Here is a 17,185-nt window from a genome sequence, read left to right on the forward strand (position 1 = left end):
TTCGCTTGCTGTCAGTTCTGATCTGTCCTATCCCAATAAAGGCAAAAATGCCAAAAAATTTAATAAAAATAACCCATGAAGCCTCTATGACAGGGGTGTCCAAACTCAGTCCTGGAGGGCCGGTGTCCTGCAGAGTTTAGCTCCAACTTGCCTCAACACACCTGACTGGAAGTTTCTATGCCTAGTAAGAGCTTGATAGCTGGTTCAGGCGTGTTTAATTAGGGTTGGAGCTAAACTCTGCAGGACACCGGCTCCCCAGAACCAAGTTTGGACAGCCCTGGTCTAAAGTATAGCTTACAAATAGATGAAGCATCTGACCCTATCAGTGGAATGGAGAAAAGGTATTCAGCACATTATTGCACTTCTAATATCAACAGCAGGTCAAACTGAACAGCAGAAACTGTTTTTCTTTGTGAAAGATTCCCTTTGAAAAATTGCAAAATTCTGGACTTTTGGTAGTTCCTAGGATAGCAAAGTCCACTAAAGGAGGTAGAGCTTTTTCACATTTGGCTCCCAAACTCTGGAATAGCCTTCCTGATAACGTTCGGGGTTCAGACACACTCTCTCTGTTTAAATCTAGATTAAAGACACATCTCTTTGGCCAAGCATTCAAATAATGCATCTCATAATATTTTACTGCAGTTATATCTGATCAAATGCACATTATTATTCTTTAGTTTGGGTTAAACAAATCAATTTTACTTGGTTGGAACAGCAGCTATGCTAATTATGTTTCTATTGTTTCTCTGTTTTTTGCCGTGGGATTGACATCCCGTGGTACCTAGGATTTACACAAACTTCAGTCTGGATCCAGAACACCTGAGAAGAGAAGATGCCAACCCCTCAGAGGACCTCAGATGATGCCAACCCTGAAACAGCATACAGAACTACCACATTTTGTTATAAGTTTGATTGCATCATATAATAATCGCTGTTAATATGACTTTGAAAAACCAAAGCTCAACACTCAGTCCAAAATATACAAATGAGATGAAAACACTCATTTCTGGTTTAAGGTCGGTGCTGTCCAAGCTGCTTATTTCTGAATCATTTGCTTTCATCTGTGTTTCCTGTTTTGAGTGAGGCTATGTTGCATTTGCAGGTGGTGGGAAATCTCACATGTTTCACACCCACTGTGTGCCCCTCAAAAAACACTGCAGAAGCAAAAACATCTGCTGCAGTCTGTGGGAGAACAATGAATTAAAACTCAAAGCCCAGAGCCCAACACAAATATACAATCTTAGGGTTTTTTTAGGGTCTTTCCTTTCCTGTTGTCAGCCACTCTGTGCGTGAAGACCGTGAGAGCTGAAATTATATAAGCGCTCACATGACTCAAGCTGTGAGAGGGTGCTGTAAGGAAACAAGCATGGGCCTGATGGCTGTGCTTCCGTAAGATCTGATCACCACCTTTTGGACCATGGCTGATGATGCAAACCTCAATAACAAGGAGAGTCCAAACTTGCTCCTGGAGGGCTACACAGTTGCTTGAAAGTTTTTAGTGGTGCCCTGTCCCAAATCGCACCCTAATCACACCTATGCCATTTGGGACAGGACTTGAATCTAGAGAAGATCTTGAATGATGTAGCTCATTAAGGTGTGTTTATTTAGGGTTGGAGTTAAACCTTGCAGGACAGTGGCCCTCCAGGAACAAGTTTGGACACCCTCTCAATAACAGATCGGGGACTGGAGGACTACCTTTCTGCAGAGTTCAGCTCCAAGCTGGCTTCAACACACCTGCCTGTACTTTTTAAGCAATCTTGAACACCTTGATCAGCTGGTTCAGGTGCATTTAATAAAACTTTGCAGGAAGTTATATCTACTGTTAATCCTGTAGTAGATGATGTCACGTCAACTTGTTTCTGAAATCTTGAAATGGCTTCTTACATTTGTCACAAACACTTCTTATAGCAGTGGTTCCCACCCACGTTTCTGGATCAACACTGCAGATTTTCCATCCCTCTGAAACTCCCCTTTCAGATCTTGGAGTCTCTACTAATGAGCCGATGACCTGAATCAGGTGTGTTTGATTAAGAAGACATGCAAAATGTGGAAACCACTGCCCTATGGGGCCTGTTCACACCTGGTCACTTCATGCGTTTTCTCTGATCGGACAGCAATCCGATCGTGAAAAGACCATGCCCTCTGAAATGCATTTAAATCCAATCGCTCAAACCACTTCAGGAGGTGGTCTGGGCCGCATTCCAGGCTAAACTGGACAAGTGTAAATGCATCTGGTTGTTGAAACCACATTTGCAAATTTTACTCATGCCAAAATATTAAAATAATAAATGTGTGAGAGCATTTTATAGGCTATATGGCATGTTATAGTCAGATATGACAGTGCTAATGCAACACGCATTGCTGCGGATGAGTAGCTGAGTATCTCTTCAGCAAGCCGAAGCGCAAACTGCCACAAATGAAACTGAAAGTAAGTCGCAGATGCTCAACACACAATTATCTTCATTAAAAGTAGTGAGACTACCCTATCTTTCCAGTGCTGATGCTGTGCTCTCTCCTGTTGTGGTCTTTGATCTTGAAATTTGCTGATAATTAATAAAATACAGCGCTTATCTGTTGCTTTCGTTAATGTGAACTCCGTTAAATTTGCATATAGTTCAGGAATAGAAGACCGGATTTATATCCATTTTGCGAAGACACATTTATGTGGCCAAGTGTAAATGGAAACATTTAACAAATCAGATTGATATCCGATCAGAGAAAACGCATGAAGTGACCAGGTGGCAATAGGCCCATAGAGTTCGCTTGCTGTTTGTTAGGTGATAAGGCATCAAAAACTTTGAACCAGAATATATGTGTTGGGCCATGACTTCTCTGCTAAACTTTGATCTGGAATTAATTTATAAGGCCATGAGAGGCAGCCTATTAAGTCAAGAAGACAAATCCAAATTACTCATTCTTACCTGTGGCTGTGAAGTGTTGGTAGGGCAAGAGTTGAGATGTAGGGTATGACAAACTCCCTTCATTTTTCAAATACGTATGGAAATTAGGCTAATAGGAAAAATGGTTAACGAGCTGCTAGCTTCTGAATATCTGAGTGTGTTTGTGATTAACCAGCCCTGCTGAATGTTTAATGTACTGCTCTGATTTAACAGCTTCCATTGGACCTTTTCATAATTGTCACCTAAACCTGATTCCTACCTTCCAGCCCTGGAATTAACATCTGATGTCTCATCCACAAGAAGATGATTTAGGATCCAGATGAACCTATTTATGACCTTAGTCATAGTGTCACCCATAAACAGGTTTGAGGGTAAGTCAGAAGCATATTTTATCCCACTTAAGCACTGAACTTTGAGTTAACCTGATGAGAGTTGGTATTCTTTTAACTTTGACCTAGTTTGCCTTGAGAGTTTGTGTAGCAGCCCGTCCACCTGAATGCATGTATCCTGACGCGACCCACCCTTTTTAGCCTGCTGGAATTGTAAATCTCCTCAACACTGCTTTTCAGTTACTAATGATCTCCACAGGAGCCTTGCTTCACAACACAAGTTGATGTCAGGCAGAAATATCTCATTTCATTTCTCTTCAGAGTCGGCTTTGATGCGGCAGCAATGTCCTTAGTTGACTCTTAAAGTCTCGAGAAGGACAGCATGTGTACTTATTAAAAGCCTGATGGGTTTCTAATGGGAATCTGATCTGATGCATGCATTTTAAGACATAGATGTTCCTGCAAGACTAATGCCGAGGTCACACTGCACGATTTTAGCCCGATTTTTCACTCGCCGACAGGTTTTGCAAAATCGCCGACAAATGCCCGAAATCGTAGGCAAATCGTTGCTCGTTCACGCAAGTGACAATCACGCAGTGATCACGCCCGAAATTTTTTTGGCATGCTAAATATTTGGAGCTGTCGGCGATTCACAATCACGCTGTGTGCAATGATTTCTGACTGAAAACTACTTCAGCGATGACCTACAGCCAATGAGAGACCAAGATACAGGGCAGAGGGAAGTTCGGGGAGGAGTTATAGACCAGAATATCAGTATTTTAATAGATAGATGCACTTTGGTTGGCATACAACTTCAAGTAAAAGTGCCAAACCCTGTTTTAGTATTTCCTCTGGCTGGCTACAAATTAAGAGTGCATCCAACTGAATCCCTATTGTTTATTTTGAAGGAGAGATAGTTGTGCACAGCTGAAATATCATCCAGGCTGCGCCTCTAATGACACAGCACTTCACTCTAACACTTCAAAAGCTGTTATACAGTGACCTCACTATCACTGTGCAAGTGAGATGGAATATTAATGATGGTGCTGCACCACCTTTGTTTTCAACTCTTCTCCCACGGTAGAGGGCTTGCGCAGGCCGCTGGCTGTGTTTGTGTTTGGTTTGTAACGTCTGTTGAAGGGGTAACGTGCTGAGGGTCTGTTGTATAAACATCGCATTGAACATGACGTGCACGGGGCCCAACGTTGATGTCAAGGAGAAACTGGGAATCAAATTCCTATCTCTAAATGCCTACGCAGGTCACACACATGCAAACGTACGTGCATATGGGTAACTGTGCACTTTTAAGTACAAACATCTAAGTTACATACCAGGAATGTGTTTTACTCTTTAACCCACAGTTTGTACCTTGATGAGAAATTCACATCATTGCACGTTGTCATTACCATCATAGCCAAAAATATAGTGTTGCTGAACTTGCAGTAATTACATTTTTAAACTGTTTAGAGAAAAACTGATTGTTGTAACTGCTGAGCAATAGCTACAGCTGTTAGCATAATCTTAAAAATAATGAAAAAAATTGTGTTGTGGTAAAGAGTATTCTGAAATTTGAGTAAATAGTTTGAAATTTGCACTGCAGTTTTTATTACACAAAGATTTCAAACTTTTTTTCAGTGCTCTTTAAGACTTTTTGGTTTTTGATTTGGTTTGCTCGGGGATTTTATGTAAAAACCTTTGTGCAGGCATGTTTTGATAAAAAATGCTACATTTTAATCGCAAACAAGAACAATTAAATCGGTCACAACTTAGCAATGCCCTAGAAACAATCCAGAATTTCCTAGCAATCACAGAGTAACACCTAGCACTGTAATTTCTTCAGAAAATCTGAATATCTAGTTTTCCCACAAAATAAAATAAAAAATCATATCATAAAAAACATATTTTTATACGTATAACATATAAATAACATACATAGTGAGCATCAAGTTAAGCGTTAAACATCTGAATGCATATAATATTCAGGATAAAAGAGGATAGGGATAAAAAAAAAAAAACACTATTTTAGCATGCACATTTGTGCAGATATTTGCTACTATAATAACACACTCATATTTCCTTCAGAACGTTTTCCAATGAAATGGCATAAAACTCTTATTAAATTAAGCATAATCATATTTGCCGGTATGCAGCTAGTTATTATTCCTACAAGCTCAGCACATCCCTGTCCTGATCGGATCAGCACATCACTGTCCACCAATCAGGAGATCTTGTGTTGCACTGAGCTCATGCACTGACTCACCAATCACATGATTTAAAAGGAACCCCTCATCTGTTTTTACTCCTCCCTTTCCTGCTTTTGCTTTGCTCTCTCCATTTCCAATAACACGGTGTCTTCCGGGAAAGAGAGAGGGAACCGAGATTGAGGCTGGCTGTGTGTGTGTGTGTGTGTGTGTGTGTGTGTGTGTGTGTGCGTGCATGCAAGAGCGCCAATTCCCTCTTTTTCCTCCATGAGGTCAGACTACATTTTGTGTTGCTGATCTCAAGACTGAGCTCTGCATGAATGCAAGCACAAAAAAAATCATGCAATAATCCTGTTTATTATTTACTACCGAATGACATTAACAGGATAGTTCACCCAAAAATGAAAAGGACCAGCAGCTATATGGTTTCCTACATTTTTCAAAATATCTTCTCAGACAGGAAAATCAAACATGTCTGGAACAACTTGAGGGTCAGTAAATCTTTTCATTTTTGGCTGAAACTGACAAAAAAACATGGCACGGTGACCGACTTAGGCACCATGCTGGTTCTCCCTACAGACATGTTCTCTTGGAAAAGGTCTGAACCTGTAGTGTACACATGTTAATTAAGCTCCTCCCAGAACACTTTGTCTCAATTTCCTAGTATTGCTTTAAAGTGAAGTGTGCCATTTCTTTGTCATTTGCATCCACAGAATTGTTTACCTAGCGCTCCCCCATCTGCCATTGGTGGGACAAACAAATAGCCCCGCCTCAAATGCACGTCATTGGTTGAGCCACTGTTACCACGTCAGGCTGGTTAGGTTCTTCAAAAAAACAGGGAGATGTTTTGAAAACACTGTGGCAATAATATAGTATGGGAAGTCAACCTACAAATGGCTTCATCACAGTAAAGTGTCTTCCAGTCAAGGCAGTTCATTTTGGTTACACCTCAGGCAGCTAATTTCTGAACGCAACAGACGTACAGCTACAATTAAAATACAATTGTTAGGTACATGTACTTGTTCATGTCGTAATGCAAAACATGTTTGCTGCTATGGAGGTGGAATACTGGTAAGGTTAAGACAGGTTTCATGGTATCGGTAGGTTTAAGGGTGGTTTAAAAGAGTAGGGCTAGGGTGTAATTACAGATGTACCTGTAGAAGTTACCTAGGTGTAATTACATGCACTTGTTTTTAAAAATATGAAAGCAATGGAAAACCATTATGTACATGTCAGACCTGTGCTCCCCGTGACCCAGTTTCTCCCTCACGTTGATTGTTCATTGATGTCAGGTGTGTCTCGTCTTGTCCCACGTTATCCTGTGTATTTAGCCCCAGTCTGTGTTTGTCAGGCCTACATGTTGGGAATATTCCATTCATTCATACATAGAGACAGCAGCGATTCTACAACGGGTTACATTTGAGAGATACTGAGTTAGAAAATAGAGTAAATGAAGTAGCCTATAATATGATTAGTCTGATTAACATGACACACACACATTTTTCTTTTTCTTTCTTTTTCTTTCTACCCTAAAAATGTGCAGCATATTGGAACTACTTCAGTGATGCTTAAAAATGCTCAATTATAAGATTTCTTTTGAACATTTTGTGGTCACTGGTCCCATATTTCCATTGGCATATTCAAAAAAAATATATATATATTACAAATATTAATATAAAATATATATAAAATATATAAAATAAGTCAGTGTGTCCACAAGTTTGACTGGCGGTTTATTTTTAACCTACTATAATTTGGAAGTCACTAATTCTAATATTGCATGCTATTTAGTATGTATAGTATACAAATTTAAATTGTTTAAAATGTGTTGTTCATTAATTAAAAAAAAATCTAAATTCTGTGAGTAATCACATTCAGCTGCTTAATGTAATACTGGAATAATTGTTCTATTCAAGTCATTTTTTGTTCCAGATGGAAGAAAGGGACTTTTCAGAGTGCACCAAAAAAAATAATAATAATTTCCACAACAACAGGCTTGTATCAAATGTACCTATTTTCCCCACTTTAGGACAAAGTCCATATAAAATTTTAACATTTAGTTGCAAAGACTTGTTCTTTTGCCACCTTAAAAACACACACATACAACACCCATGATGTTTATTCTGTAACTTTATGCCTGTGTACAACTTTACTGAGAATAGAAGTCTTATCTTATCTGTAGCTCCTCCTACATTTGAATTCCACCTTTTTCCATATCCCAAGTGCCTCTGCTTCTGGGTAATGAGACTCACTAAAAACAGGGATTTAGTGATGTAAGTGTGCTAACCCCCATTGACAAACAGGTGTGGCTGCAACTGCACTGTGAATTGGGCCTCAGACTGTCCTCACCCGGTTTACCCTCAAAATTCATCCTAAGGTCTTTATCACCGCCCTCCGCCCTCTTTACACACACTCGTTTGCCATGTGTGCACATAGTGAAATGTGCAAAAAAAAAAATTTCAGTTGCATTGTGCATGTGCCCTGAGTGACCTCTGACCTTTCAGAATCCAGTGTTTCTGCACCAGCCATGTGCACCGGACAGATTGCATGCATGTCTTCCTGTCCCACCCGGCCACTCCCTGCGTGCCAGTCAGCACCGATACCAGCACATGTCCTTCTTTTTGTTAATAGAGCTGTAATGAGAAGATATCCTGTTCTTAGAGTTGAAAAAAATGTGGGAGAGGAAGTGCGATCAAAGATCAAGCGGTTCATTTAAGGACAACAATGATAGCAGTACAAACTAATCTGTACAGTTTGCACAACATGTACAGTTTTGAAGCCAGTCCTGATCAAGTATTAGCAAACCCTTTAATCCAAAACATGGTTCAGAGGGCTGAGCGCAGTGCACTGAGTATCCCAGGCTAATGGAAGCATGTGCTTCCTTACACAACACTGGCTTTTCTCCAAACATCCATGTGCTAGAATTAATTTAGGGCATAGATCAAGTTTAGATATACACTTGTCCTGCAGCTGTGTGAGTGAGTACTTTATGGATGCATGTGTGTTTATATGTCTCCTGATAGGGACCGTTTTTAGGAATTAGTGTAGGAATGCTGTGAACCTTTGCACAGTGTGCAGTCTTTTACCTGGACAAGGTTTCTGTGGGAAAGGCATGTCCAAACATAAATCTCGGCTCGCAGACACTGTACTTCGTGAGGGCAGGCAATTAATCAAGAATTGTTATATGCTGATCCGAGAGCAGTTTTGACACATTGCTCATAGAAATTTAGATAAAGGTAAGTTTTGTTTAACTGATCCTGAGTACTGCTTTTATTTGCTGTTTTCTGCATCCGTCTGGCTGGTTATTTAGGCCAGGAGCGGTAATCTCTCTTACCGGTAACTCTAATAATAGTTCTTTTAATGCTATTCACTTTTAGCTGAAATGAGATCTGTTGTGTGTTTACATTGTCATGGCTGTTGTTTTATAATGAATTGGTGTTCTTGTTGTTCAGCTGCCAGAATATGGCAATGTTTGGAAGTCTTTGCATGTACTGTAAGTTGCTTTGGATAAATGCAAACACTTTTATCCAGAGCAATTTGCAGTGCATACAAGATAACATTTTTACTGGGATTTGAACCCACAACCTTGGTGTTGGTAGTATTGCTTTCTCTAAAAATATGCTACAAGAAAATGGCACTAACATTTTTTCTTTGCAATTTGCAGAGTATACAAGATACACTTTCTTGCACCATTGTGGCACTAAGAGCATTTTTTTTTCTTTGCATGTACTGTAAGTCGCTTTGGATAAAAGTATGAATAAATGTTATCACCTCCACAAGCAACGCTGCTTACATTTTGGGTTAATTCTCTGTTCTAGATGTTACATTTATGCATTTTGTGAACACTTCTATCCAGAGCAATTTGCAGTGCATACAAGATACACTTTACTTGGTGTTGGGAGTATTGCTTGCACCATTGCTCTACAAGTGTTAAACTTTGACAAATTACTCAACCTTACATGGTGCCAGTTACTGAGTAGAGGTATTTTACATATTTTAAAATAAATATAACTACCCATTTAAACAACTTTGAAAAAAAAAGTATTTATTTTATTTGATTTATTTTATTATTTGTGCATAGCTAAGTGATTGGCTAGTGATTGTTTTGCAAATCCAAGTCACAGCAACACCATGTGTGCCGTGTCATTCTGCCCAGAGCGCTCGAGTGTGTATGACAGTCACAAATCACATGCACGCTCACAGCGTGGTCCTGCACCTGAATTATTTACTGAGCACCTGATGTTGGTCGAATACATTTGAATATATCCAGCCTCAGGAACATCCTTTCATGAATTAATTTTGAGGTACATTACACACTAAAATCAAGCAGAACCAGCATGTTCTAGTACAGACCAAGACTGACGGTAAATCATCTGCTTTAGTGATTCATTTTCTAAGATGGGGTTTAAATCTGAAAGTCTCATATGACAGCAGGACATTCAAATCAGTGATCCCACTTAGTCAGATTTAGAGCGATTTATGCAGAATTTGATTCAGACTTCCTAAGATCAAGAAGAATGAGATTTGCGATGAATTATTTCTCGTACACCTTGTATTCTTATCGTAATTTCAGTCATACTGAGCGATCATATGATCACAGGCTGATTCAACAAGGTATTCACAAATATCTACCGGAAAAAATAGCATCATCATCTAGCCATCTTTGGCATACTGCACAAGCAGACAAAAGCTGGACACTAAAACGCACGAGAAGCTTTTTTCTTTTTCTTTCTTTTTCTTTCTACCCTAAAAATGTGCAGCATATTGGAACTACTTCAGTGATGCTTAAAAATGCTCAATTATAAGATTTATTTTGAACATTTTGTGGTCACTGGTCCCATATTTCCATTGGCATATTCAAAAAATATATATATATATTACAAATATTAATATAAAATATATATAAAATAAGTCAGTGTGTCCACAAGTTTGACTGGCGGTTTATTTTTAACCTACTATAATTTGGAAGTCACTAATTCTAATATTGCATGCTATTTAGTATGTATAGTATACAAATTTAAATTGTTTAAAATGTGTTGTTCATTAATTAAAAAAAAATCTAAATTCTGTGAGTAATCACATTCAGCTGCTTAATGTAATACTGGAATAATTGTTCTATTCAAGTCATTTTTTGTTCCAGATGGAAGAAAGGGACTTTTCAGAGTGCACCAAAAAAAAAAATAATAATTTCCACAACAACAGGCTTGTATCAAATGTACCTATTTTCCCCACTTTAGGACAAAGTCCATATAAAATTTTAACATTTAGTTGCAAAGACTTGTTCTTTTGCCACCTTAAAAACACACACATACAACACCCATGATGTTTATTCTGTAACTTTATGCCTGTGTACAACTTTACTGAGAATAGAAGTCTTATCTTATCTGTAGCTCCTCCTACATTTGAATTCCACCTTTTTCCATATCCCAAGTGCCTCTGCTTCTGGGTAATGAGACTCACTAAAAACAGGGATTTAGTGATGTAAGTGTGCTAACCCCCATTGACAAACAGGTGTGGCTGCAACTGCACTGTGAATTGGGCCTCAGACTGTCCTCACCCGGTTTACCCTCAAAATTCATCCTAAGGTCTTTATCACCGCCCTCCGCCCTCTTTACACACACTCGTTTGCCATGTGTGCACATAGTGAAATGTGCAAAAAAAAAAATTTCAGTTGCATTGTGCATGTGCCCTGAGTGACCTCTGACCTTTCAGAATCCAGTGTTTCTGCACCAGCCATGTGCACCGGACAGATTGCATGCATGTCTTCCTGTCCCACCCGGCCACTCCCTGCGTGCCAGTCAGCACCGATACCAGCACATGTCCTTCTTTTTGTTAATAGAGCTGTAATGAGAAGATATCCTGTTCTTAGAGTTGAAAAAAATGTGGGAGAGGAAGTGCGATCAAAGATCAAGCGGTTCATTTAAGGACAACAATGATAGCAGTACAAACTCATCTGTACAGTTTGCACAACATGTACAGTTTTAATGCCAGTCCTGTATGAACATTTGCTTTAATCCGATACAGGGTTCAAAGGGGTGAGCACAGAGAGTATTGCAGGCTAATGAAAGCATGTGCTTCCTTACGCAACGCTGGCTCTTCTCCAAACATCCATGCTGTGGAGTTGTGCACCGGACAGATTGCATGCATGTCTTCCTGTCCCACCCGGCCACTCCCTGCGTGCCAGTCAGCACCGATACCAGCACATGTCCTTCTTTTTGTTAATAGAGCTGTAATGAGAAGATATCCTGTTCTTAGAGTTGAAAAAAATGTGGGAGAGGAAGTGCGATCAAAGATCAAGCGGTTCATTTAAGGACAACAATGATAGCAGTACAAACTAATCTGTACAGTTTGCACAACATGTACAGTTTTAATGCCAGTCCTGATCAAGTATGAACATTTGCTTTAATCCGATACAGGGTTCAAAGGGGTGAGCACAGAGAGTATTGCAGGCTAATGAAAGCATGTGCTTCCTTACGCAACGCTGGCTCTTCTCCAAACATCCATGCTGTGGAGTTAGTTTAGGGCATAGATCAAGTTTAGATATACACTTGTCCTGCAGCTGTGTGAGTGAGTATGGATGCATGTGTGTTTATATGTGTGAATGAACGCTGTCTCCTGATAAGGAGAGTTTCTAGGAATCAGTCTAGGAATACTGTGAACCTTTGCACAGCGCACAGGCTTATGCCTGAAAAAGGTTTCTGTGGGAAAGGCATGTTCAAACATAAAACTCCACTCGCAGACATGCTGTACTTGTTCATGAGGGCAAGGCAATTAATCAAGAATTGTTACATGCCGATCCGAGAGCAGTTTTGACACATTGCTTGTAGAAATTTAGGTAAAGGTAAGGTTTGTTTAACTGATCCTGAGTGCTGCTTTTATTTAGCTGTATTCTGCAGCTGTCTGGCTGGTTATTTAGGCCAGGAGAGTTAGGCCCCGTCCACACGGAGACACGTTTAGCTGTATTTTGGGAGAGTGAAACCGATATTTTTTGAAACCGGGTCCCAGAGTGGATGAATCTGAAAACGCCGCCTTTGCATTTTCATGTGGACAGCGAATCCATATATTTTCTGAAACGATGACGACATCAGTCCACGTCTCTCCCCTAGTCAGACACCGCTACGTCACGTAACAGCAACAAAAACATGAACAAACACTGAACCATTGCCTTTTTATTAACTAACATTAACACAGATTAATAAATGTATTGTTCCATGTTTGTTTGTATACCGCGTGCAAGGTTTATGCGCATAGTCCAAGTCTTCTTCTCCATTTTTAGTGTATCTCTGTGACAGAATTACAGCGCCACATACTGGTCTGGCATACTACATGGTTTTGTGGTTTCGTGTGGACGCAGATATTTGTTGAGACGAGGGGGAAAAAAAGATCGGATAGGGAAAGCTCTGGCTTTGTGTGGACGTAGCCTTAATCTCTCTTACCGGTAACTCTAATAATAGTCTATGCTGTGAAAACTCCCAAAAGAAAGGTCACCAGCCGGCTGCGCTATTCACTTTTAGCTGAAATGAGATCTGTTGTGTTTTTATTGTCATTGCTTTTGTTTTATAATGAATTGGTGTTCTTGTAGTTCAGCAGGCAGAATGTGGCACTAACAATGATTTTATTTCTTTGCATGTAATGTAAGTCGCTTTGGATAAAAGTATGAATGAATGTTTTCACCTCTATTGTATGTATCTATTTATCTACCTATGTATCTTTTGAGTTAATTCTCTGTTCTAGATGTTACATTTATGCATTTTGCAAAAACTCTATCCAGAGCAATTTACATTGCATACAAGATACAATTTACTGAGATTTGAACTCACAATCTTGGTGTTGGTAGTATTGCTTGCTCCATAAATATTCTACAAGACAATGGCACTGACTTTTTTTTGCAATTTGAAGTGCATACAAGATACACTTTTATGCATTCACTGGGATTTGAACCCACAACCTTAGTGTTGGTGGTATTGCTTTACACCATTGCTCTGTAAGTGTTAAACTTTGAGACATGCCAGTTGAGTACAGTGAGGAAAATGAAGTCTCTTAATGGATCTGGGGCAAAAATTATTTTATTTTATTTTATATGTGGCTAATAGGAGGCTAGTAATTGTTTTCTGTAATGGTTCATTTAGGTCCATGACACTCTGTTTGGTACAGAGGTCTGCTGCAGTCTGATTATGTTGTCTAGTGTCTGTAAATGAGGCCAGTCAAGCATTGGCCCAATTAGAATGCATTTAGCATAGACACACTCACACAACCTCTCTTACACTCAAATTGGTCATCTGCCTTGGCCAGTTTCACACATGTAATGACATGCCTTGCAGTTCTAGGCTTCTCGAGAAAAGCTGAAGTCTTTGACTTCAGTCGCTTTGGTCTTTTCAGAATCTATTCTCTCTCTGTTCATTTAGCCCTTGAACCGAATTTACCCCAAACTCAGGTGTAACAGGATACAGGCCTGTGACCATCCTCTCATGCACTCCAGTTTTTGCTCAGAGATGATTTGAGGATTTTGATCTCATTCTCTGCAGGCAGCATGCTGTCCTTTTCAGCTGTCCTCTTCTGCACTCCTTACATACTTGGGAAGAATATAAGCGGATTCTTCACAGTGTGTGCTACTAATTGGTATACGCCCAGTACAGACTGAGCAGAATGGGAGGGACAGTTTTGCAGGTACAGTATGTTAAAAGTAACGCACTATACCACCAAAACATGGAACATAAAACAGAAATATGTCTATTAAATAAAATATACATAATTACCTGCGTGTAATGATTTGGGTGTATGTATGTGTGCATATGTCACACACACATGCTCTTGAGGGTATAATTGTTATAGGGATCTATTAAAATAGTTCTGCACAGTCAGATCTTGGGACATTAACTTGCATAATTATACACCCTATTTTAAGTATCTTTCACACCCATAATCAAATTCCCAACACCCATCTGCAGGTCCCATCTGTTCATCATGACTAGTTAAGTACTCTTTGCTCTAACATACAAACCTCATTAAATGCAATATCAACATTTTAACGGTGTCTGCAGTTACTGTGTTCATTTAATTTCCTTTTTGTAAATGTTCTGATGTGTTTCTGAGGGGACAGTCTCCACGCTGCTTGTATTTGTTGTTGTTTGTGGGTTACGGGGGTTACGCTGAGTAAGAGAGGTGAGATATTTCACCTGCCTTGTGGTCTCTGGCATTAGGTGTTACTGTGCTGCTGTTGCCCGGTGTGTCATTTTACAGAGCGCTGTGAACGTGCAGCTTACTGTTTGGGTCACAGTGGTTCCTATGGGATCAGTTTACTAAACACTTGAACTTTTTTATTATGTATAATGAAGAAAGATTGAAGGAAAAATTAAGTATTATATAATTAAAATATATATAATTATAATAATATTATATATAATATTTATATTCGTTATTATATGTATTCTTTTATTATTTTAATTTTATAAAATTAAATGTTTAAATTATTGTTATTATAAATGTAATAATTTTAATTTAACTATCTACTTGAAGTGGGTTTTATTTATGTATTTATTAATTGTAATTTTATTAAAAATAACTTGTTCAGTTTAACAGTGTGTGTTAAAGGGAAAAATATATATATTTTTAAAAAATAATACCTTAATTTGTTTTTATAAGAGAATACGCTTAGTTGAGTTTGGCTCGAATCTGACTAAGGACTCTGCATTCTTCTTATTATTTAGTCTAACTTAACATAATTTGCTGTCTTCAGAAGACATAAAATTGTACAGGGACAAGTTATTGAATTAGTGTTACGTGATCAACCAAAAGTTCATTTTTAGAGTTGATTAGATTGCGACAAACACAAAATTGTGTTGTGTAACATCAAGGCAGTCTCTCTGGAGGAGCCACGCTGTCAAAAGGGCAGCACTCAGTATGTACTGTATGTGTGTTCATGCATGTGTTTCTTGCTGGGAAAGTTTAAATACAAAGGGCACTACATTTGTAAATAGCAGAAGACATTAGCACAGCTAAAGCTGAAATAAAGCGTGGGCTTGGACCCTTGTGACACAACTGTTACTCAGACTCATGCAAACATAATGAGAGCTGCTTGTATAGCTCTGTGGAGCCACAGTTCTCAGTGAGTGATGAAATGAGCCTGTCTCGTGCTCTTACTAAGTGAGTGTCACACTGGAGCTTTGTGACCTCTTGAGATACTCTCTCTCTCTCACACACACACACACACACACACACACAGACACAGACACACACAGACAGACAGAGTGTGTTGCTCAACTGAAGAGCTGCTTCAGCAGAGAGATCTCACCATCCTTTTCAACTTTATACAAACAGTGTATGAGATCTTGTGGGAAAATAAAATAATGTACAGTACAGCATTAAAATCACACTCATTATTTTTTTCATCCTGTTTTCAGTCTGTTCTGATCATTGAAGATGATAGATAGATAGATAGATAGATAGATAGATAGATAGATAGATAGATAGATAGATAGATAGATAGATAGATAGATAGATAGATAGATAGAATCAGACTGAAGGTAGATAGATAGATAGATAGATAGATAGATAAGATAGATAGAATCAGACTGAAGACAGATAGATAAATAGATAGAATCAGACTGAAGATAGATAGATAGAATCAGACTGAAGATAGATAGATAGATGGATAGATAGAATCAGACTGAAGGTAGATAGATAGAATCAGACTGAAGATAGATAGATAGATAGATAGACCAGGGGAGAGAGTGCTGACTCAGAGTTCCCAAAGACCCACAGGTTACAGTCCTGCTCAAACCATTACCCATAGCCCCCTGCTGCAACCTGTGCCAAGAGCGAACCCCAGTGTAGTGAAACAAACCCCGTCAGATCGAGCCGGTTGCCCTCTCCTTCAGTCAACCGTCCCCTAACAACACGGTTACCAGGAACCGCTCCCATTACCTCTCTGATAACAAACAAAGCTGGCTGGAGGGCTGGAGAATTACATGAGATGAGTAATGACTTCCAAAATCCAGCCTTATAACGTTGAAACGGGATATATGTTTTCCTGCTTTCCTGCTTCTCTGTTTTTCACGATTATATTTCCATGGTGACACACACTAGAGTTCCTTCTTGTCCTGCCCCATTGATCGACAGCCCCACCGAGGGCTGCAGTAATTCCTCGGAAAGAAATGTATCACATGAACTTTCTTTGAATAAGCTGTTCCAATGAAGTTTGATGTGGATGACTGTGGTCTGGAGAGATGACATGAATAAGTTTCTGTTTTTAAGAGATACAGACTTGTGTTCAAAAGTTTGGGGTTGGTAAGATTTTTTTTTTGAAAAGGTCTCTTCTGCTCACCAAGACTGTATTTATTTGATCAAAAATACAGTAATAATGTGAAATATTATTACAATTTAAAATAACTGATTTCTGTTTGAATGTAATTTATTTCTGTGATACAAAGCTGAATTTTCAGCATCATTACTCCAGTCTTCAGTATCACATGATGCTTTAGAAATCAATTTAATGTGCTAATTTAGTAACTAATTTCTTACTATATTAACGATGAAAAAAGTTATGCAGTTCAATATTTTATTTTAGTATTTTTTTGTAATAGTGTTCAAGTTCAACTGCTTGATTTTTACCCTTCATTTCTGCCATATGGACATCAACTTGAGATAGTCACCACTGATAATCTATTACTAAATATAATTTAGAAACTAAAATTTTCTGTAAGCTGCTTTGCAGCGATTTGCATCGTGAAAAGCGCTATACAAATAAACTTGAATT

At 38.8% G+C, this 17,185-nt stretch overlaps 1 long non-coding RNA gene across 1 annotated transcript in view; it reads left to right on the forward strand.

Annotated features, from left to right (window-relative positions):
- Positions 1-264: 264 nt before the first annotated feature.
- Positions 265-17,185, forward strand: part of LOC107597213 (uncharacterized) — a 60,287-nt gene continuing 43,366 nt past the window's right edge. Inside the window, exons 1-2 of the long non-coding RNA XR_001610441.1 lie at positions 265-341; positions 3,114-3,271. This is a non-coding gene — a long non-coding RNA (uncharacterized lncRNA). The remainder of the gene's footprint in view (positions 342-3,113; positions 3,272-17,185) is intronic.

Source organism: Sinocyclocheilus grahami, unplaced genomic scaffold (assembly GCF_001515645.1).
Source record: "Sinocyclocheilus grahami isolate Dianchi unplaced genomic scaffold, SAMN03320097.WGS_v1.1 scaffold229.1, whole genome shotgun sequence".
In the NCBI taxonomy this organism is placed as follows: Eukaryota; Metazoa; Chordata; class Actinopteri; order Cypriniformes; family Cyprinidae; genus Sinocyclocheilus; species Sinocyclocheilus grahami.